Here is a 25,434-nt window from a genome sequence, read left to right as displayed (position 1 = left end):
AACAGAAAACACGGAGCTTGTTATGTTAATGTTTAAATATATTCGCGATCGCTTTGAAGCGAGTACTTAAATGTGAAAAAATTGCAAAGTGGCCTTTCGAAATAAAACGAAAAAAATAATAATAAAAAAAATCGCGCATCACTGACACGGCTCGTCGGACGAGCAGCACGCGTTACGAGAGTCTGCTTTTAAAGTCCCTCCTTCATTGTGGCGTCATTATATGCTCCGATAAGTCCGGTAATGCCCTTTAATAAGTAAGTAGCTCGGAAGTATAGCGAGATATTGGAAAAGAGCGATTTATATTTCATGACTCGACATCTTGTAAACCGTATCTATTAACGGAGTCAAAAAATTTTGCTTTCCCCTCTATAAATTTGCAAACGATAATCGGCTTATTTACAAAATGCAACAAACAGGTATTCCGAGATCGAGCAGTCGCAAGTTATTTGCGCGGAATAATAAATATCGATCGATCGAGCTTAATGGCAGTGGAATATTTTATAATACTATTAATAGCGTTGTTTGTGTAAAAAAAAAAAAAAAAAAAAAAAATGTATTCGATGTTTCTAAAAGTATCGGAACAGCTATACTAATTTGACTTGGACAAAAGTATCATCGGTTTATATTTAAATAATTAAATCGCATCATCGAACAATCGTTCGAATTTTCTCTCCTGTTTGTTTATATTTTTAATTTTCCCTTCTCAGTTAAAACAGCGAAATATATTTTAGGAATTTATTATCTCTCGATACAAAAATGCTGAAATTCTGCTGAATGTATCTGTTTATTGATGCGTGAAACATCAATATGTAAAACGTAACATCAAAAATATGGCATCGAAACATTGCATTGTAGCATAATGAGTTTTGAATTATTCCCGTCATTTCCTGAATTTCATCCAGTCAAATTTACATAATTAATTATCTCCTCAAGAGAATAGCCAGTAATCTCATTAAAATTCATTCAAATGAATTAATTTCAATGTCTACGAATTATCTAATATTAGTTGGTGCAAAGTCGATATTTCACATTGGACCTATTAACATGGTCTAAAATGCGAACGATTGGGAAATATATTGTATAAATATAAAATTAATTTTCTTTAAAAGAGATGGTAAAAATATACTCCGGAGTGATGAACCGGAGCTGTGATATTTGACTGAAAATTTGCTTCAAAGGCCAAATGTAACTTTTCAACACATTACACATATTTTAACAACTAAGTTTTGAATTAAATTTATCAAAGCTTAATACGTTCTCGTCATGCAAGAGTAAAACTTAATTGCCAACAAAGTCTTGCGAGTACGAATAAATTCATAGTTATGTAAAGTCGAAATTTTGCTAATACGCACACGCAAATAGATTTCACAAATTTCAATATACATATTATTTTTTTATAGATTTTTTTTTTCTCGAACTCTTCTCGGAAACTAGCCTAAACCCAAAAAACGGGGGAAAGAAAGCGTATTTTTACGGACGAGATTAATCGTATATGACCGGTTGTTAAAGGCCCTACGGTTTACTAACAACGCTAACGGGTGTCGCGGTGCAACGAAAGAGTGATCGTCGGCATACGAAAGTCGTACTCACAATAGTGTACCTTGTGCAGGTCGATAAATAATCCTGCGGGGCCACCGCGCCGCCACCGTTGAGTCTCGTATGTCGCGTGCACGTACATGGACCCGGGTACGTTGCGTGTGCGTACGCGTGTGTGAATATCCTTTGTCCCATGCGCGACGGTAACCCTATATGTATCTTTCTCTCTCTCGCCCCCTTGTCGAACGAAGAGAAGCACGAAGAGGAGAACTTGCGAACGAAGAAGGCGGCAAAAGCCGAACGCACTTTATTATTTACGTATCCACATTGGCCGGCGAAGAAGAAGGGAACAGCGGACACACTCACTCCATTCGCGCATAAGAAAAAAAACGAGCGGATACAACGACGACGCACCGGGGCACCAACAACGTATGCACAACTCTCACTAACTTCACGCCGGTGTGTACGTGCGCGGGAGACAAGCACGCATACGTACACATACACGCGGCGAACACTCGCGCTGCTCGGCCGTGTCGCCGGACGAGCCGAGGGGACCCGAACGGTCGCCGAAGAAGTGCGAAACGAATATACAAACACGCACGCACGAATACACACACGCTCCGATTATAGCGAGGAACAGATGCGAGATTTGTTACGGAGAGAGCTGTTTCTCGCCATCACTTAATATTTCGTGTCACGAAAACGTTTTCGATATCGCGTTTACTTACAATCGTGCGTGTTCCGTATATAACGTCGTACCGGCTCGAACTCTTGGCGTTCACTGAGCGACTGAGCCAACGTTCGCCCCTTCCATCGCGCACAATGCTGCCACCATTACCACCCCACCATTCCTACTACCACTACCCCCACCAATTCTACCAACGACGCCGCCGTTCGGTACCGCCGCTACGGCTGAGCGCGTGGTTGGCGCGATAGCTGGCATTTGTCAGGATGATTCTTCCCTCAAGGGGAATATCGGCGCAATTGCAGCTTATGCAGTATTGAGTTTAGAGTTTGTACACTAAAATTGAAACACGGGAGAGAGATTAGACTCCCGCCCCTCCCCCCCTTATACGCATATAATATTATATCGAAGTGGAAAAACATTTTTTATATACCGAGAGAATGAGGATGAAAAATCCGATTTTTTAAATTATTATTGTTAACAACACGATAAATAGATATATTATGCACGATAAATACGGATGAGAGAATAATAAATTCAGATGAAACAATTGAATTTTCTCGTTAATAAGACAAGATAAAAATGGAATAAAATTATATATAATAAACTTCAATCGATAATCTAATTATATCGTTTTTATTATAACAAATATATGTTCAAACTGTACGTGGAAAAGTTTTATTATTAGTAAATTCGTATATGTTGCCAAATTAAAAAAAAAAAATGAATACTGTGCTAATATAATAATAAAAACAAACTTGCAATTTTTTTTTCCAAAAGTTCAGATATGAAAAGACTTAAAACCTATTTTTAAAACGTTACCGGATGCTCGTTACACACGTAACTATTTCGCGTGTTATATGACATGGTCGAACAATAAACTATGCATTTACAACGTCGCGGTCTATCCATTAGTCTTCGACGAAAACTGTGAAACCCGTGATAATTCCGTGCCAGGAATTCGCCCGATGAATCTCGCACGAGTCTCTGGCCAGAAATAGCCTACGGGTAAGAACGAAAGAAAAACGTGTGGCGAGGAGGTTCAAAAGGAATCATTCTACCGGCACGCCTATTCACCGGTGCGACTAATTGCGCGATCTTTTGAGACGCCGAGAAGCAAGAGAATCGAGATACACACTCGCAAACGACTCGCCACCAAAAGACGTTTCTCTCTAGATTCTAGTTACTACTACCGGCTTGCAGACAACACTTTTGAAATTCAAATTGCACGAAGTCTTCTCGGGATATAATAGCTCGCATTCGCGCCACTCGTTTAGCGTTAAATGCACCTTCCTAATTTCGACTTTTATTTAGAAACTCCAAGATGCTCTACATTAGTTTTAAGATGTAGATTAATTCTCGGTTTTAAGATTTAGATTAATTCTCCGGCCGTGTTAACGGTAAATTAACTCAAAATACGGCTATCGGGTCTTTCTATATTGTCGACTAATTTAAAGATAGTATTGAACATAAATGCGAGATAAAAGTCAGATAAAAATCGATGATTACATTGCTGAATAAACATACGGTGTATTTAATGCTAAGTGCCTTCGTCTAACTGGCTTATTCAAGAATCGAAAACATGATATTGTTGATGGAAAAAAATTGTCCGCAGATGTAATTGCGATTGTATTTATAGACATGTATAGAGATAGGCATCGGCTATATATAATTTGTTAAATATCTTGAAGAAAAAAAAAAAAAAAATGTCATGTCATTTTTTCTCTTGTTATCTTTAGTATCAAAGGAAAAGTGCAACTATTAATTTATTGTAAAGTAAAAGAATGTTATTTTCCCTTTCTTCTTATTAAAGTTTCACCCAATACCATAGAAAATATATGGCATATGTCTGAATTTATCGTTTTATGTCTATGATAATATATGAGTCGGCCGATGGTGTCATTTAGAGATAAGCGTTATATTGTTATTACGAACCATAAAATTTGGAATAGGTCTAAACTAGATATTCTCGAATATTTTATATATTTTTTTATATTTTAAGCTATATAGTTGATCGTTTATTGAATATGACAATTTTCGTCTTAACATAAAGTCCATAATGCGGATTAAATTAAAAATATGCACCGTCAGTGGATTAATAGTCTTATAAAATTATGTGCAAAAGTAAACTTATACATTGTCAATAAAAGAGTCAATAAAAGTATATTTTGTCTGTGTTTTTTTTTTCTTTTTAAAAGAAAGATTTGCTACACTTCAATTAACACTTTTCAGTTCATAGTTTAATTATAAAATTCAAATAAAATGTGATAGGAAAAATAGGCAGATAATTTATGATTAAAATGTGCAATAAAATTATATATACATTTATATTATAATGATTCGTTAAATATATAAAATCTTTTACAATCATATTGTATATATATATATATATATCTGTGTGTGTGTGTGTGTGTAATCATAAAAGATTTTATTTGTTTAACGGATCATTATAATTTTTCATATTCTATTAATTATTATCATATTCTATTAATTATTATTTTATTGTATGCGATATATATCATTTTAATCTTCACATAATGTTTCTTCTCTTTCGATTTTTAAATAATTTACAAAATTATTTATTTTTTATGCGCAGGACAATCGTCCTTTTATTTCCAACTCACTGAATGATATCAATTGCTTTCGCGAATGAGAAATCAAAATTTCGAACACAATTTATTATCAAGATGCACTTTATACGTAACGAATGAAAGGAGAAGACAGTCGTAACGCAATTTAATAATAATCGACGAAAAGGTGCGGTCACTTTAATAACGTTCACATAAACATCAAATTACATGGACACGTTTTAAGGCTCTCGTCGCTTTTATAGCCTTCACCATATCTCGCACGCGGTTCGGCGGCCTATAATGCGCGTTTAAATGCCAAAGGCGTCTTTGACCATTAAGCGTCGCGAATAAAGTGTGGAAAAATATGCGCGAGCGGGACTCAACGGCAAAGAAATTGCACGCGAAAACCTCCGAGCGTCCGTAAACGAGCGAAAAAGTTTTATGCTCTCTCTCCTTCTTCCTCTTTCCCGAAAAGGGAAATGCATATTCGCGGAAACGCGTCGCTCGGGAAAACGTGAAAGTTCGTAGTTGGCGCACGTATTCGAAGCTTGAAAAATATGTTGGACTCGGTTCCTGCCAGCCAGCATGGTTCCCGACGATGCCATTCGCGGAAAATGAGTGCTCATCGTGTGGGCGATGGTCACTCCGCTAACAGTGTTTCACTTCTCGCCGCGTATTGCACTTTTAACGAGGCATTTATCACCGGTCACCTGGAATTCCGCTACGTTCCATCCCGCGTACATTAAATTAATTATCGCGGGATTTTAACATATAATATTACGGTATCTTTCCAATAACTGTCTATATATAAGAAAGGATAAAAGGATCTTCATATGATTCAAATATATAGATATTAAATAAAAAAATAAATAAATATATGCCAAAGATAATATCAAAAATTTGCTGAAAAGCTCCGATTGCGTATTTATTATCCTTACAGACATAATATATTCTCTATAATTAAATATTTAATTTGGAATATTAATTTGTTTCAATTGCTTGCAGTCTCGCACAGTTTTTTTTTTTTTTTTTTTCATGCCTTTGCAACAGTTCCATATACGTTTTTTAAATCTCAGAAAATGTTCTCACGTCCATAATTATTTATTTTTGCACCTAATAGCGTGCGCGCATTATCTTTTACGGTATTTGCCATAATGTGTTTGTACGGTGGAGCGTCTCGTCTCGGTGAATCGTTCTTAGGGAGGAGAAACATAAAAGAGATTCCGCATTGACACGAATCCATTACCGACCCTCGACAATTACGCCTTAAACCTATATAGAACACCTGGTGGATCGATGCTGAGGGCGAGAGACCCTTCTTCGACACGCTTCGTCCTCGGTGTTCATCGAGGGCGAATAAATTCGGAGCAGCAACGACTCCACGACGAAATCTCCGAGATCATACGTGGCAGTCAAGTCATCCTTTGTCGAAACTCGTTTCGACGAATTAACGAGAATTGCTTGGCGCACAATATGCGCCACTTATTCATAAATTAGTTCTCACTCTGTATCTCCCGAAAAATGAAAAGCTAAAATCAATTAATTTTGTGCGTGAAGATTTTTCAATCTCTACCTATTAAGAGAAATTAAAAGATGGATTTTAAAAGGAATACACTTGCTCGCCACATTTTCAATGATTGATCTCGATGTAAAATAGTATTTTATCCATATATATTATTAAACGTCAACGCAATTTGCAAAGGTTTAAAATATTAAAATAATTTTAGCGGTACGATGAGATTCGACAATGTTAAAAAACCATTATTTTCCAGAGCGACGATAGAGAAGAGCGACGATAAATCAATATTTAGAAAGCACTACGGACATATCACACATTCAACGACAATCCAGCTTATCGCTGTTCACACAATCTATGTAACACGTATCGCGTATCGATAATAACATCTACCGACTCGATAATATCTACTCGACTATTTGTTTGACCGTAGTTATCACGTTTAATAAAGAGATATGAGTCGTCGACGGGCGATTGATTCGGTTCTGTTACCATGAAAGAGCATAATCGGTCATTGCAAGGCAAAAGAATCCCAGTAAGCGTTAAGTGAATGGCAGTAATACTGAGTTTCTTTTTTTTTTAATTTTCAACATAAAATATATATATTTCTACTATTAAAAATAATAAAGTAAGAAAAATATATTAAATATATTTAAAAAATTGTTTTAAAATACATTCGATTTAAAAGTAAAAGAGATAAGATTTATAGATTCTCTTTCGCATAGTAAAAGTCTTTTTATCTTCAATCACTTACAATTCTAAAACCACATACACTCACACGCACACATACACACACACACATTGGTGCTTTCATACATTTTTCTCAAGAAGACTTTGAATTTATTGAAGAACCCGCAGACAAACAGAAGTGCGATGAACCCAGAAGACCCCACATACATATAATGACGAATCGAGAGGGGAAAGGGGAGGAGATGCCGCGGAAGACACATGCACGAATCGATCTAAAATAGCATTCGTGATACGAAATACCAACGGTAATCAACATCACGTGAATAATAAAAGACATCGCAAGTCTCTCTTTCATTTTTTCTTCCTCTGTAATTTCCAGGTCCTTACTCTATTACTGCTCATACATAGATGAAATATCGTAAAAACGTTATTACGCGTAAGATGTTGTGTATGCGAAAAATCAAGCGTAAACATGAGCGTTAATTCTCCCGTGCATTCTTCGTGCATAATTTATCATCGGCTTTTTATACGTGACCGTGATCATTAGCAAAGCAAGCGTATACTTGGGTACTTTACCTATCGTCATTTTCGCAAAGAATGCGTTTAAATTGCTTGAAAATCCCATTGATACACAAGTGAATGTTATCTCATTATCGTTATTTCTAATATTAATTTATGAGAGAGAGAGAGAGAGAGAGAGAGAGACGCGATATATAATCTATAAAATAAACATATCACTGGCGAACTTTTGCTTCTCGCATATCCAGAAATATACAATTTATCTCACGTATCACCTACAGAATCTGTCTCGTATTCTATCGTAGAATATAAAATAGAACTAAAATATAGGAATTTTAGAAAAGCATGGAAAAAACAGTTGAATAAAACTTCAACGTATCCCGTATCGAAGATAGTAGTTTGAAGCAAACCAGCACCGTTACAAGAGATTTTTCTGACGCACGATCGTGAAAGACGCTCCCGCTTCCTACGAAACTATTCTCCAATATCTCCTCGTCTCTTTTATCTCGTGTAAACCTTCGGTTAGAGACGCTTCCGTTTCCGAGCGCTGAAAGCGCGCGAGACACAAGAGGAACTTGGTTTCTCGCTTAACTATCGCTCGCGCGGAATAAGACAAACTTTTGCCGTGAATTCATTTCCACGCCTGTCGGAACAAGAGAAACATTCTCCCGGCGTCTTCTTACCTTACTCAATCTCCCTGCCGCTTACGAGGGACAAACCGAACAGCTGTAAGTATATTTCCGCAACGAGAGAGGTCGTGCTTTTTTGTCGTATTTATAAAGGTAATCTCATAAAGATATTTTTTTTACAAAAAATATCTCAAGACCCGCTCATAAATCACCTTCGTGACAGAAAGTTTCGAAAAGGAAAATCTCAACGACGCCGGTCACGATGATATTTCCTTACCTGCGCTGATAGGAATGTTCAATAATATTATCAATATATCCAGGTATCGACATGTATCCGACATATTCTGTTTGATATCTTAGCAAAATTTCGTATGTCCTGCAAATACTACTATATCTATGTATATTATAATATGCACCCTACTACATATACACACCGACAAAATATGAAATATCAATATTGCTAATTAACTAGAAATCATAAACACTTTAATTCTATTATATTTGTATATATATTTAATATTTTCTTTTTTGTATATATATGCGCGTTCGATATTTCCAAAAACTCGTAAAAGTTCTGATTATGGTAAACTCGCGTATAGTAATCATCTCGTTAAAAAATATTTATTGATTTCTCCGAAGCAAACATCGATATTCCCTTCGACATTTGTGTCAATATAGGTAAAGTCAATACAGCAACCATACTCAGCAGGTTGAAAAGACAAGTTCCGTAATGGACAAGCTTTCAAGTGATTCGTCGGTAAGAGCGTTTAAATACAATAATTACGATCGTTCGATTTCGAATAGAAATATACGAACGGTCAATCTCATAGCATAGCTGGAATATCTGGAATTTTATGTAATAAACCAGTCGGCGAGTCAATTTAATGCCACGACGCTTCTGCGTCTATCGTCGTTGACAAGAATCGCAATTTTTGCGAATATTATATGATTATTGCGCGATGATTGCTTCAGAGAAATCAATTCGTCGTTACAAAGGAAACAACATAATTATCGCAGTTGCACCGCGAATAATCAGTTCTTTTAATTTTTTTTTTTTCCCCTACAAAGATATTCGCAACGTCCATTATGCTGTTACGAAATTACTAGATATTAAATTTGAACAAATTAAAATAATTGCCAATCAAATTGTTAATTAATATAGATATGTATTTATATCTGTAAATGTATTTATTGAGAATGCTTATGAAAGAAAGATTTATTATTTACAGCATAACATTATGCAGAGAAAATGGAATATTATATATTATATTTTCATATTTTAATTCATGAAAATATGCAGACTAAAAGTTTTTAAATTTATACAATTCGAATATGATTTACATAAAATAATAAATAATACAAAAAATACAATTTAAGTGCAATATATCATTGATTTGATCAGTTTTGAAACAAAATAATGTTTCTAAATATACAAGCATAATAAGAAATTGACGACGAAACCAGTGTCAAACCACTTTGCCGATTCATGAATTCGAAAAAGTTAAACCGAGAAAATAATACTTTGCAATTATAAATATATGTAAAATTAATTTTACTTTTAATATTTATATTAAATAAGATTTAATATTATCTGATGATACGGATAGCACACACATTCAAGGATTTCTACATCTATAATATCTCTAACCAATTAAATATCCAGTTTCCGTGAAATATGATACTTTTCATTGCGTGTGACATGTTTCGAAGTAATCAATGAAGAATCATATTTGTATTCGAAATAAACAGATTTACATTATAAATTTAAAGTGAAAATGGACGTGACTGTTTGAGATAAGTATTATGTATTTGGAAAATAATTTTTTTCGTATAATATTGTACTGTCGCGCTCGCTTGGTGAAACCGATTCTTTCAACAATTTCATCGTATTATAAAGCATCAAAGCCCGACCGATAAAACTTTTCTGGGTTCGTCGTGTAATAATGTCTTGTATGTGCGTATATGTGTGTTTTCTCGTGTAATCTTGTACGTGCACGCGTATAATACGTATAACGCACCGCCCGCTCGATCGTCATAACTTGCGACAGCATTATAAGTTATATAGGGGCCGCAGATGTGCCGGCCGCGATTGATCCTATTACTATCGTCCTAGGCATCTATCTGTCACGTCTACGATCGATACCAGGAGGCCAGGAGGAATCTCCATTAAACACGGCCTAGAGCAAAATCGTGTACACATGTGACGGAGCAAACTGCCGCTTCATTAAGCGGGAGAAGAAGCTACGAGGCACGAAGAAGGATCTTATTGGATGGGGAATATATACGAATGGCATTACTTAAAGTGTAAAGGAGATTATCTCATAAATATTTAAGACCAGTATCGTACACTACGTAATCCGAGATATCGATTTGCTACAATTACATCGACAGAAGTTTCTAAAAATGTTTCTAACAATGAGTTAGAATTTTTGGCAAAAAGATTCATTTTTATTTATAATATATGATTTAAATAGTTCTTTAAAATTAAGAATTACTATAATAAAAAATGCGCGATATATTTTTAGATTTTTATATCTTCAAATCAAGTATTATACGTATTCGTATCTAAACAATTGTAAAAAAAACTTTTCTCTTTATTTGTTAAAGAGAAATCTACTGCAAACTAAATAGTCCATGGACACAAAGTATATATGACACGGAATATCCTATACAAGTATAAATTTACAAGAACAATATTTGTCGGGTACACAAAAGCTTTCAAGCAATTTTCCTAGACTCGGCTCTCTCTTTTCTCTCGTGTCTCGTTTTATCCAGAGAAAATATAGAAGAGATAGAAAAAAAGAAAGAGAGAGAGAGAGAGAGAGAGAGAGAAGATAAAAATAACAGACAACGTTAAGACAGTTTCGTCAAACTAAGAAAATGGAGTCTTTCCGACCTCAACACGCCTAAGATTAACAAAGATTTTTGTTTCCCTCCGGGGGAAAATCTTTGCGTCGACTGCACTTATCGAACACACACCATCACCCCGGCACGGTGCACGGGGTGCGGAATAGAGTAAAGCAGAGCAAAGCAAGGAACAATACCTATATAGTCGTCGACGGGGCGGTGAGTCGGTGAGAGAGAGAGAAAGAGAGGGAGAGGGAACCCCAATGAAGTTTATCCAGCGCGTATATCCCCGTTTACGTATCCTTTGTCCGTGAGGTAATCCAATGGGAGGGAGGAGAAGCAAGAGAGAAAGGAACAACGAAATGAGAGAGACAACGGGAGAAATGGAAGAGGAGCGAAGAGGAGAAAACGATGGAGCAGCAGAGGACCGGCAGTTTTCACGTTACGCGCATGCGTGCGCGGTTTCATTCGTCGTGATACATATGTGTGGATGGCTCTCTCTCCCTCCCTCTCTCTACGTGCCTGAATCTGTAGAGGCGCCGCTACTCCAACAGCATCCGTATCCGAGGAAGACAACACAACCAGTCGCGCACCTCTCCGTCGATCGCGTTGTCGTGTATGTGTAGCCAATTTGATACACACAAAAAAAAAAAACCACGCACACAGGGACACGTACATGCGGTGATAACAAACGTTATGCGTACGCAAAAGTATCGTCACTATTGCGCAACACGATTGTAACACGACTCAAGCACACACATACGTGACGTACGCGCACTCCCAAAGAGACGAGATTGTGTATACTTCACATATACGTACCATATAGAAATGTAACACACGCGCGCGCGCGAGTAAATAGGATTTCCCGGTGGAAGTCGTCGGTTCCTGCTGCACTGTTGAACGATTCTCGCGACACCGGAAATCATCGGGCGAATCGAGTCACGGACAACAAGCCATCGGCTACGTCGATCAGCGTTTCATCGATGTTGGGATCAACACCGGTTCTCTTATTGCGAGTCTCTCTCTCTCTCTCTCTCTCTCTCTCTCTCTCTCTCATAAACTGCTTCGCCATGGCATCGATGGTTCGAGCGCTTGGCGTTTACTGAGGCATCGCCGGTCCCTTCCACCGCCGGCGGCCAATACGACCTGACAGTGGCGTAGCATGCGGAGGATAAGTCGCTCTTGCTTTAATAAGGAGATATTTGGATTCGGAGAGATATACAAAATATTTTTCGACTATTGATCGAACCTGATATATTGTTGAAATATAATTCAAATATATATTTGAAAAAAATAAATCAATTATACGTTTGATTGTCGAGCTATAAATAGAACATAACACGATAACATAATATAAATCTTTAACGTTACAATAATAGAAACTTTTAACGAATCCGGTTTCCTTAGAGAAAAAAAATATTGGTAAAAATAGGGAAATAGTTGGAGCATTGATATAACAATGTTGTACGTACGTCAAAATAGAAAATATCTTCGATTGTTGATGTAAAAATAATAACGGTAAAAGGTTCTTTTCTCTTGTAAAGGCTATTTGCGTCTAGAGATAAGAGGATAATTAAAGTATCGATAAAACACGTCAAAATAAAAAAATACATTTTTGTTATCAGGCTATCGGTGAGCAGCCTGTATATTCGAAGAAAACACGTTTTTATATGACACAAGTATGATGTAAAAAAATGACAAAATTTACATAAAAAATTTGACATATATATATAATGTAAATGAGATATATTTTTAATACATGTTGTTATATAAGAAATCTTCAGATTATATTTCAAGTCGTAAATAAATATATTATAAATGGAGATTTTTAACCTTCTACAAAATTAATTAGACTATATAACGCGATAGCGATTTAATGAACAAGAGAAAGCTGTCCTCCTCGTTTCATTGTCAGCAATATTTCAAAATTCCTCTTTCCGACATTCGATATAGGTTTCAGATATATTATAACGTAATTTGAAACAAGATATATACTTGAAAAATTTATTACGTAACACACACACATACACACAATTTTCTAAGATTAATAAAATCTATAATGCCATAATGGATAAGAGACGAGGAAATTTTTTTACATAAAAAAGAAAAATTAGATTACAGTATGGTGATGAGATTTTATACGCGAATCTCTTAAGAAATTCGATATATTCTCTATAAACGTTGTTTAAATCTTAAGATATTATCCGGCAGTGGCGTCGCAACACGCCAAATCTTTTATGTAGCACAAAGAAATTTGAATCTACCTCTTTACAACATCGGCCAACTTATCCCATATTATGATTCGGATATCTGATTTATCAATCGTTTCGAAGGAAACTCAATGTATATTAGGTTCTGAACGGATATATTACAATATAAAGCCGATACGGAGCGAAAGTGGGACGTGTCTCTCTAACAAGAATATATTTGAAGTTATTCCTCTCTGGTATCGACGAGCTCGATATATATATATATATTGCAATATTGTTCAAAAGTAAAAGCTATCTTTTATTTATGTAAAGAAAATTCAATTTATCAGATAATGAATGAATACATTATTTAAATCCCGATACTTTTCGATCTCTTTTTGCAAATATTTTTAGATAGAGATACAAATATGTTGAAACAAGATATAAATGTATTTATTGAAATCAATCTACAATGCAGATAAACTGTTAACAAGAACATTTCTTTTATTGGCATGATAAATTGAGTTTCATATTAATATAATTGGAATGTCTTTTATCGCGTTAAAAACGATCTAAATTTGCCGATATAATTGTCGGTCGTTTTAAAGCTAATTGCTTTTGAGATGCTTAAGTTTTATCGATTTCATTGAAATAGATCTGTGCAGATATTTAGATAAAATCAGAATCGCGAAATTTTTTATTTTTTCAAAAGTAGCTTATTTAACGGTGTGTTCTCCATAATAGATACGAAATGACACTCTACAAGTGCTTTCGACTATGATTGCTAGTCAAAAGATCATTAAAACGATGCTAGACCGAGGCGAGAAGAACAATTTAACACAACGAGTTTATGCAAAAACCTCTTACACGTTCACCGCGGTTTATCTCGCTTTATTTAGAACTCGTTGAGAGCATCTGTCTGTGGTTAGGACACACCGGCGTTCTACAAAACTGCGTTCTACGCTAAATGAGACGTGGTTTAATGATTCGACGCCGCTGCCACACGATGGTATCGATATAGTTCCATCTACGTTGGATATACGCGCGGTCTTTTATAAATCCATCCGGATTTACCTGCTCTCCTGTAAGCAGAACTCAACGAAGAGAGTTCCTTTCATCTTCGTCTACCCGTATTGCTTCTATTGTACCTCCATGATCGCCCCTTCCCACTGTGTATATATCCATCCTTCTTTCTTTCTCTCTCCCTCGTATTCCCCCTCGCTATCCCTCACTCCATTACCTCATATCACCCTTCTCGTCATCTCATTTTACCAGTGCTCAATCTCTCGCACTTTCCCTTTCGTATCGTATATATATAAAGGATTTGGTAATTGGTAGAACAATCGAAAGAGAACAATTTAAGAAGAGGGCGCGAGAATTCTAAATGCCTCGGAGTCGAGTTATTTTATGCTACATTTGTATATTTTTAAAAGCAAACAAGAGTTTATTCGTTCCTCGCTTTAATATTTAAGATTGAGCGAATTTTTCGGTTTTCCTTTCATCCATCAGATTCTTTGATCAACTTGACGTTGAATCTAAATTTCGCATTAATCTATGCCTACGCACAGTTGAAAAAAGTAATAATAATTCTAAAACCATCTATATAATCCATAAAATAAATCAACATTGCATGATTAATTTCGCACTATTATAAATAAAGAATATTAATTCTTCTCATATATATTTAAACACATTTCGTGTAAAACAAATATTTCCTTAATAAGGAATTATTTCATAGAGTCCCTCTGAATAAAAAAAAATTTAATTTCATCTCCCTCCGTTCCCTTTCGAAAATCGAGATGAGCACGAGTGTTTTCGCATCCTCCCTCGTGGCGTTCACGAGCACGCTTCGCGCGATCAATCTTGTTTCGAGGCGGTGGAGTGGTCTCTTTATCGTGTCGGCGCGAAGGAAAAATTGGAATCATGAGAAACGCGCCGCGCCGCGAAGCGGGTAAAATAAGACGAGGAAGATACGGCGATGCGATACGCGTCTCGAACCGACTGCCATTTATTTATTCCAGCCGCGCCACGCAGCGAGGAGAGTCGATCATTCTCAATTAACTCTCCCCCTCGTGACCGCCGCTAAATTATACCCGTCTCGTACCTTCTGTCTGCCTTCCGCGTGGGCGTCGCGTGTTTATTAATCTCCGCGCGTTGCGCTGCGCGTTAATTGCCCGTAAATGAGACAGAGAGTTGCGTTCGTTGGCGCTCGATGAGCTCAATGGCTACCGCGATTCGACATAAATTCGCAATTAATGGGCTTATTTCCGCAACAACGCGTATCTTTACACATTTGTAAATCGAGGCAATCTTAAAATTAGATTTATTTCTATTTATATGCAGGTGAAATGATAATAAAATAGTTATTTAAGTTAAAGAATTATTATTGTATCTTTCACTTTTAATTTTCAAAAAAGTAGATCTACAGAAATAAGAAAAATTATTTTTGTCAGCTTGTTAATATATTAACATTTTTATGTTTTTTTTTTCCCTTTATTAGCACTATTTTTACGCGTACTAATTGATTTCTTTTAATTCAATAAACAGCTCGCGAGACAAATTTTTCAAACAATTGAATACATAAGTCACATCGACTCTCACAAGTGAATTCTTCTACTTTCTATTCATACTTTACACCAATTTACAAAATGGATGGTAATTCATAATAACGGTAATCGACTCATATTCTAGCATCTCTGAGCTTCGCTACCGTACCATAAGCGTAATGCAATGAGGATGCATTAAAGGCAGCGGCGCATATTCAAATCACGTCGCGGTCGATAAATATGTAGGGAGCTCTCGTACATTCTGACAATAAAATATTACACTCCGTGTAGTTTATTCGCTCTGCGACGTAAATGTGATAGAGCGAATACTAACAATAAGTACAAGTAATCAAAAAAAATATTTTTAATTTTTTATGTTTTACATACATGCTTATATATATATAAAATATGTAATTCTCTAAATATATTTTATAAATAAACTTTAATTTCAAAATTTTTAAAAAACTTTGAAAAGCCTCAAAAAGAAATAATAAGTTTCGATTTACGCATACATGGAAAATTGTTCCAATCTTTTGTATGGCTTTTCAACCGCGATTCAAAAAAGATGATTGAATCGAACTACTCCGCATTTTCCGTAGTTTCAAATTTTGTTGAATTCATCCGAACTTCTCTTGTCGAGACTAACACAGCAAAAGAGGGAGAACATACGGTGTCGCGTTTGTACTAAACGAGAACATTCATAAATTCAACCGGCTTTTTTTTTATTTTTTACGCAAATGGGATTCACGGATTTACGAGGCGAGCATCGGATATTTGATATTGATGTCGTTACACTGTTGACATTTTATCGCGCATGTGCACCATGTCATGGTTTATTATCGACAAAGAAGGGCAGAGAGAAGAACCTATTTGTACAACGGCAATTATAATTTTTCATCCGACGTGTATTTCGATCGACGTGCAAACTGCATGTTCGACGATGCGATAAAATCAATGAAGACCTTCGACTCGCGCCGATATAAATCACAGAAACGACTCCAGATGTTGCTTGCACCTTATAATGGCTCTCGGCTGCTTCTAATAACCTTGCTCCGGTATAACTGGAAATAAATTGTACGGAAGCGATCGTTCTCCTTCGAGTATCGATGCCGCTCGTCAAACGCAACGGTCGCTATTGTGATTTAATTCCAAGGACAAAAGATAGCACAGAGAAATATATGAATCGATAATTTCTAATATTTTACGCGAAAAAGAACAACATATTTTTCATTTTAATTAAATGTAAAAACTTTCGAATACAAGAAGATTGCGTTCTCGACGGAAACGTTCTCGACCCGAACACTAAAAGTCGAGCTGAAATACAGGACATTCTCTCGAATATCGCGTCTTCTCTCGTTCTGCGCTCCCGACGAAAGCTTCCTATCTCTCTCTCTCTCTCTCTCTCTCTCTCTCTCTTTAGAAGCCATTAAAGATCTTACCGTGCAACGTAGTTGTGGGAGGATGAAAATTGCCGCGGCACGGAAAAGAGGGAAAGAAGCTCATCGCCGTTAAGAGAACTTTCAACGTGTCGACTTCTTCCGTGAATCGCGCAACGAAGTTCTGTTAAACTGCTCCTTTGTCTAGTGAACTAATAGCGAAACCGCCGACGGGAAAAATGTCGAACGTAAATTTTTTTCCGAGAAGAGGTGCTTGTATTTAGAAAATTTCTTCGCGAAAGTGCGCGCGCGGATTCTCTTAAAAATACTATAAACTATCTCGGTTAAGTAAAAATAGAGAATATCAATCAAGGGAATCAAAATTCATTACAAGCCTCTCGTAAAAATCAATTATAGATCTGTTGAAAATTGTCAAGTTTTCCTAAAATTTAATTACGTTCAATTACAAAAAAAAAAAAAAAAAACTAACTATGATGTTTTCAATCAACCATTCATAAATTATAATTGAAAACTAACGTAATATGTTTTAAAGATTAATCGATTAAAATAATGGCGTTTTATTATAAAGCGTAATAATGCCTTCGAACTCATATATATATTGAAAAAATATTGAAAGGCAAGCGAGAAAAACAATCTATATAAACATCATCGATGTAAACGACATCGAGAGAAATTAAATAGAAGTAATTCGAGATTACAACTACAAACATTTACTTATCCTCACCTTAAAGTCGCGACTTAATTTTCTTGCCTTTGGTTGGGAAAATAACGGTGCATTATCCTTTGACATCCTGAATCCGATCTTTAAGCGACGAAGCTTCATCCTCTCTTCTTCGGAAATTGTTTCATCTTTGCCAATGTCTCGACTGCGAACATAAAATTTGAAACTCATGTTTAGATAATAAAATGAACAAAAGTCTTCATTAAGAATTTTCTTTTCTATCTTTTCTTCGATCGAATGACAATTAAAGTAAGAAAATTTTACGTTAACCTTTAATATTGCACAAATTTTTTAATTGACCTTTAAATTAAACTTGCGCTTAAAATATACAAAATTAATAGATATTTCGAGTTTAGCTGTTAAAGCGAACAAAAATCTGGATTTTGAAGTTTCGATTGAGAACTCTACATATTAATAAGGTAGGGAAAGAAGTTTGTAACTGCTCATGAGTTGTCCCCAACAAGCTGTTCGCAAACTTCGGCACGAATAAATTGAGAATACATCGCGACCAGTTTACACCTGACGAATAAAATGTACGCGAACTTCAGGTGTGGCCATATTTGGAATAAAGCCGCGATCAGACGATGAGAGAGTTTGCTCGCAAGTATTCATATAAATCTGCTACCATCGCTTGTTATTCGTAAGTACTCGTATGAATTTATTCTCGAAACGAGCGAGTCGTGTCGCTCGAATAATAATGTGCTTTTATCTCATTCAACCCGAGTCAAATAAAATTTAAGGATCGTTTTACATTGTAACGTTAACATCGCGTGAAAATATTTGTCTGATTTAAATGTTGATTTAACTACAATATTTATAAACAGTCAGAAATGACGGTCATGAAAGCAATTTATAGATGAATTTTACTTTGTAATTTTTTAACTTCGTCAAATATATCAGAATAATGTAACAAAATCTCATTAATTTGATTGCGAAAATACATGATAATGGTGTTTTGCATAACGCAATTAAATTTGATGACATAATGTTGCACATGTATAAAAGAATCTTTCTATCGATGCATTCACGGAATCTAATAATATCATGAGGGTCGAGCGGATTTTAATTATGACAGAATTAAGCAAAATATAGTCGCCGTTTGCAAGATCGTAACTTCTCGGAAATCGGCGACTATTTGGTGCTAAATTACTTTCGTACGTGATACGTCAACACGCGTTCACGTTCGCACTCGTACACGTATTCGTTCGTTACACCGATATCGACCAAGTAGCGGAAATTGTACGACAGGTAAGGACACCGTTCCGAATGCAAAACATTAAACTGTCGATAATGAAAACTCGTCGAAGAATACTTTTCCATTTTTACGACCGCGTGATTACGTTCGTACCGCGGCAAAATGTCTTTCGGATTCTTTTACTCTCGCAAGTTAAATATTTTCGAGGTTTAACGAGATTTTTCCTATGAATCAGTTTGCTCTCGTAGCCATCGAATATTTTGCGACATCTCATCCCAATGAAAAGACGGACACGAAGATAAACGCGATAATAATACGCTGTTTCAAAAATTGAACGCGCGAGATTTAGCGATGAAGGAAAAGAATTTTATTTACGCATCGCAGATGTAATTTCACTGACGTTACTTTCGCGCTGATCGTGTTCAAATATACATACATATATCATAGATTTATCTCGAAAGAGAGATTATTACTTAGAGAGTACAATATGAAACTACAAATGGCACATTTGCAGAAATCGAACTATTACAATATCATTATCGCGTATAAATATATGAGTTTCGCTCGCTATTATTGCAATGTACTCACCGAAATTATACAGGTTTTAATACTTGCTTATCATCACGCAACACTGTATCAATACGAACGCGACGCTTCGCTGTAGTCAAATGATTGGCAATCGCGCCACACGGCTGGCTCATCGATATGTAAAGTTATTCGTAAATATGGATTATTCGTTACTCGAATGCACGAATATTCCATAAACGGAAGCTCGCGAGCGTATGTATATCGATAGTGAGGAAAGCGCGATATACACGTAACAGGCGCGCGTGAATACAAATATACAATACGACGAGTTTCATTCTAAAAATTCAATCTATTCTCTCGCGTATATGGCTGCTTTGCTCTCGGCGGCCGCGCTCGCGCCAGAACGATTGATTTTTGCCACAACTTTCCAACGAGAGCCTCCGAGTAATTACGTACCGTTGACGTTTAATGGGAGCGACATTATTGGATTCTCGTTACTCCGATATTCATTCCCGGCGTTATGATCGAGGAAAGCCTTTTTTCGCGCGAGTTTCGTCGTTGAATCCCAACGTTAAAAAATGTGCTAACGTGTAAAATCGGTATATATATATACGTGATATTTGACGAATTATTTCGTCATACATTTGCAAGCAATAGAAACAATTATTTAATCTTCGGAGTCGACTTTTTTTCTTTACTTATTTAACTTTGCGTAAATCGCGCGCTTCCATAAATCGTCAATTCTAGATAATTAATTTTGAACTTCTTGATCGACTTAATTGAAGCAAAAGACGACGAGTCTCCCGATTTAACCAACGTGACGCGTTTCTCGTGACGCGTAATTCAACCCACTCGATGCATCTGACAATGAGCGTTAACGACGACGACAACGACGACGAGGATGATGACAAACCGTGGTTCAACTCCTAGAAAGCCCGGTTAAGTCGAGCAGAGGCCGCGGTCTTAATTTATGCGCAATCGCTCGGCCGGTCGATTTATTTGTTTTATAAGCCGCCTGTAATTGGCCACTGACAGCAGCTGTCCCGAGACCGGCTACAATATTCGCGATACATTATTCATGCCGCGACGATTCTCTTCTCTCCCGGCAATCCCCCCCGAGCTCGTCCCGCCTGTCTACGACTCGCGCGTGCGATACAACATCAACTGCTTTCCTACGACACGCTGTATCGCCTCCTTCCATGCACACCATGCTCTTCATACTTTTTACGCTCCTTTTACCGGAGCTTGTAAGCGCATTGCGTTTTCAACACGAGTTAATCTTTGTAATATCCAGCTCGGCCGTCTCCCATAAACTCGACACTTTGTATTGTCTGAAATTTCCCTGATGACCGGATTTCCGTAGTTTCGACACATTTTCGCCTAGTTTATTTTTCCTTTCGGGAAAGAAAATATATGTCAATTCGCCAATATGGCTGTAAATATATATTTCTAAACTTTCAAGTATTTATTAAATTTTTGTGTCTAAATAAATATATATATATATACAAAAAATGTTGATAGATTATTTATTTTAATAATGACACGCATATTCAAAATTTATTGAATGACGTTTGAGCAATTTTATCGGATTTGGAGTCGCTTTTCTTTGTAAAAGTTGACCGTAGTAAAAGTCATGAAAAATTAATCAAAATTTCATCTCTCTCAATCATCTTTAAGTAAAATTTACGAGAGAATTGTTTTCACGAGCAATTCGATTGAATACTAACGCATCTCGAGGGATTGAAATAAAAAATCGGTGTTATAAATCGGGAGCGAGATATGACGGCGGACAAATGTCGATTCTCGTGCAATTGATCACTGCGACAGATCCGATACACGAACACAGTGTGTCGAGGATAATAATCGTTCGATCGTGACAATCGATGGCAGCTTCATCGGCAGCGAATGATAGAGCTTCACGATTGGAGAAGGGGAAAGGGGATGACTCTCTCGAAGGGCTTTCGAAAGCTCGTTTACAATGATCGGCGACATGGCCGACCATGAAAACTGCAAATCTTTTGATCGACGTACATTGGAATCAGGAATGTGACTACAGTACAACAAAAGGCCATACAACTAGAATTTCGTAATATCCTGGCTATTTAAATTTTTTTCGCTTCGCTTCGTCTTTCTTAATTTTTGTGAAATAAAATAATGATCACAATGTTTAAAGATCAACAAAGCAACGAAAACTGAATAAATAAATAGAAGATAAAGAAAGCTCGTATATCAAAGATAAGAAGATGATAAGAATATACATATAAGGGAGAGAAAGAGGGAGAGAGAGAGAGAGAGAACGTCATATTTTATAACATTTTTCTTAACATAACTTTCAATAATCATCAACATAACATTAAAATATCGCTAAATATATACATGGAGAACTGAGAATTAATATCATTGATTAACGAATATATTAAATTTCATTTTTATTTATTTCAACCGATATTTAATGTCAATGAGAACAAAAGAACGTACTCTTGACACATCACCGAATCACGCTCTCGCGGTCTTTACATTCAAAGACCATTTACGCGCGATCGTCCACACGATGGTATTTAATCTTGTTTGACGGACGATTTGTCGCATTTACACCAAGCGTGATGAAAAGAACGGTTAAAAGGCGCTTCCGATCGATGACCACATTGTTCCCGCTCTAAATGATGCTTACAATTAGATGGCGCGATTTATTACACCGATTTATGTGAGGATGTGGTACGAGACTTTCTTTTTTACTTCATCAAAACTTTCTCTTCCTTACTTCGTAGACGCCAAGTAATTTACACATTACGTCGCAATAATAATAATAATAAAAAAAAAAAAAAAAATATGTGAAGAGTTTAAATTATTTGACAATACCAAAAATTGAAATTTTCAAGAAATATAGTTCTCTGATTTTTTTCGAATCAAATATTTTTAGTTAAGAATAGCATATTGACGAAGATAACTTCGAAAAATGATCTCTTTTACGATATATTTAGCCTTTGAAAACCATAAAAATTTTACCCAAATATTTTTCAGTATCTTTAGATCTAAAGGCCGTACTTTAGTTTTCTATTTCAAAAGAATCTCTTTGTATGACAGGACACCGAAATAATATCCCCGGGTTTCTCGGAGCCATAAAGAGGACGCTTGTCGACGATAATCGACGAAAGGTACAGCGTCACGCAAAAGTCTGTCCCCTCGAATCAATTCTGAACTATCTCGTGTCGAAGTGTTTCGTGCCGTGGCACATAACTCGACTCGATTACTATGATTATCGCATGTGGCGCGCATGTTGATACATCCGTCACCGTTATACTTTCTAACATTCGATTCGACAACAAAAATTCGCTCTAAAAAAACACCGAGAAAAGCCTTCGCGAAAGACATTTATAAGTAATTTCTTTAAAAATGGAAATCTTACTTTTATCGTTCAATTAATAGAACAACAAAAATTAAAACACATAATATTTGAAAAAAAAATCTACAATTGTTATAAATATAAAAAAATCCTAAACTTAATTTTTATTTAATTTAAAAATATTTTTCTTAAGAAACCACGATATATTGAAAGTATATCACAATGTTAAAAAAAGTATATATTTAATTCACAGGTAATTCATTATGTAACTCATTTAAAGATTACATTTTCTCAATCTCCTCTCTTTACAGACTGATTATATTGTATATATATATATATATATATATATATATATATATCTTGTTAGTTTAACTTCGACGCAATGTTGGCAATTCTAGAATACTTGGTTGGTTTCGATAATCGATCGGTTCGATGATGCCAGTACACGGTAAAAATCAAGCTCGTTGGTTCGTCTAAGCGCCCTTTAATTATGTTTTCTCAGTTTATTGCTTAACGAGCGCCTCGAGATCACGATCTGCTGGCTTTGTCTATCATTAATCGGTATCGATTAGGCGCAGTCGTTTCGTTTAGCTAGAAGTGCAATTTTCGCGCGCGATAATAGCGAAGAAAAATATTCTCCAACGTTTATATTAGATTTATAAGCCCGATAGTATACCGCTTCATTATACCAAGCTGAAATTCGAAATCACGATCGTAGACGATAATTTTTACTTTGGGATATCAAAGTCGAACTGATAGCTTTCTGAACTCTACAATAATAAATCGAGTTTTCGAAAAGCCAAAAGATAATATTTTTTCATGATAAGAAATATAATCAGATAATATTAAATATAAACATGTACGATACTGTATACCATATATACACACATATTTATGTAACATTGTAAAATATTTAATCAAAAATATTTAAATAAAATTACTGTTACTCTTGAGAAAGAAAGAAAAAGAGAAAAATGAAAAATAATATGTGATCAGTTTTATGATCTTTCCAACAAACAAATAAAAAAAAAATGATGAAAAATCGATATACTTCGAAAAGCGACGATTCATGCAATTAATATGTTTATTCATGTAGCCGGCAAAAGCCATTCGATCGTTTAAATTCTATTAACCGTGGTATTGTGGATGCACCGAACGCCTTCGTTAGTGCAACTCGTTCAAATTAATTTCTTACGATTTATATAAGAAGCGATGGGAAGAAAAAAATTCATATTTTTTTATTTGCATGAGTTTAACATAACAAAGAAAAATGAAGGTTGAAACTTTATGAAACGGGAGAAACTTTCTTTTGTGAATTTACAGAGCATTTATGAGGTATTTATAAAAAAAATATTACTTACTATTTAATTAACATCTTAATCATTCTTCAAAGATAATGAGATTATCTGTGTTTCCCGATAAAAGGCAGACAGATGTCGCATACCAATGATACGAAATATAGAAATGTGTACCCTTCCTTGTGAAAAGATAGGCGATATCACGGATACCGACAAATATCTGCGTCCGTCCGATTGGTAATTTATTCTCGAAAGTGGCGAAAGTAACAACTAGAATGATTTCATTTTGCGCTTACGCAGCCGAGCGCGTGGGTTTTGTATGCATTGATAATTGCAGGTCCCTTATCGTTGTGATATTTGAGCAGCTGGGATCACCTCGTGCTATACAAACGCTCCTAATGAGTCGTATTTAAGCTCACAAAACTGTCGCACAAATATTTACCGAGGCTGATTCCAGCCGTCAAATATTATTTCCGATCAGTCACGCAGATCATATTCCCCCGATAGGCGTATTTCAATAGTATTGATACGTCGTTGTCAATATTGAATATTTTCGACATAAATAGTTTACTTTTAATTACGATTAAGTGTCAAAAAGGAAAATATAGGATCTCTTAAAAGATTGTACGAATACATTTTTAATAAAATATTTATTACGCGATATTTAATATATTTTATAATTTATGTATAATTAAATTAAAATATTTGTATCAATAAAAATATCACTATACCTCTACTATTACACAGTATCACCTTTCAGTTGGTAACATTTTCCTCGCAATTACATTTTACGATACTGCGCAGCTAAATCGAGTGTTAATAATCTCAAAATTTTTAAAGGATGATTCGCGCGCTTCGAAAGGCACTCGATTAATTAATCCGAGCCGGAAAAAATTGAGGAATCGATTCGTCCGCTCGAACGACCGCGATCGAATTAATCGCGCGGTAAAACGCGATATCGCACGCGCTCTAATTTCGAATCCATTTACCCTAATCCCTCGTGGAGATGCCAGAGAGAGAGAGAGAGAGAAGGAGGACGAGGAACAGAGAGCGGCGTTGCGACGCTGTCACACGCGTTATCGATCAGCCACCGGTGCGTGGCAAGAGAGTGGAGGGGGGATGGGGGGGGGGGAATCATCCACCACACATAGTCGGTGACACGAGGTGAATCCGGCCATTTTGAAAACCACCGTGTTGCTTTACCATAAAACCCGGGCTGTAACGT

The 25,434-nt window shown here is 35.9% G+C and overlaps 1 protein-coding gene across 7 annotated transcripts in view; it reads right to left on the bottom strand.

The window, feature by feature from the left end:
* LOC138940712 (zinc finger protein 608) overlaps positions 1–25,434 on the bottom strand; it is a 189,384-nt gene that overhangs the window by 93,070 nt on the left and 70,880 nt on the right. For 4 of the 7 annotated variants that reach the window (XM_070309839.1, XM_070309840.1, XM_070309837.1 and 1 more), the window contains exon 2: positions 17,849–17,990. The gene's annotated coding sequence lies outside the window, so the exon portion shown is untranslated. Of the gene's footprint in view, positions 1–1,590; positions 2,497–17,848; positions 17,991–19,628; positions 19,648–25,434 lie in introns of those variants that run through there. The other 3 variants (XM_070309841.1, XM_070309843.1, XM_070309844.1) reach the window with 3 other exon arrangements.

Source organism: Polyergus mexicanus, unplaced genomic scaffold, assembly GCF_030449975.1.
Source record: "Polyergus mexicanus isolate NDT 795.1 unplaced genomic scaffold, iyPolMexi1.0 SCAF_17, whole genome shotgun sequence".
In the NCBI taxonomy this organism is placed as follows: domain Eukaryota; kingdom Metazoa; phylum Arthropoda; class Insecta; order Hymenoptera; family Formicidae; genus Polyergus; species Polyergus mexicanus.
The sequence above is the reverse complement of the archived record's forward strand: the minus strand, read 5'-3'. Positions and strand labels throughout refer to the sequence as shown.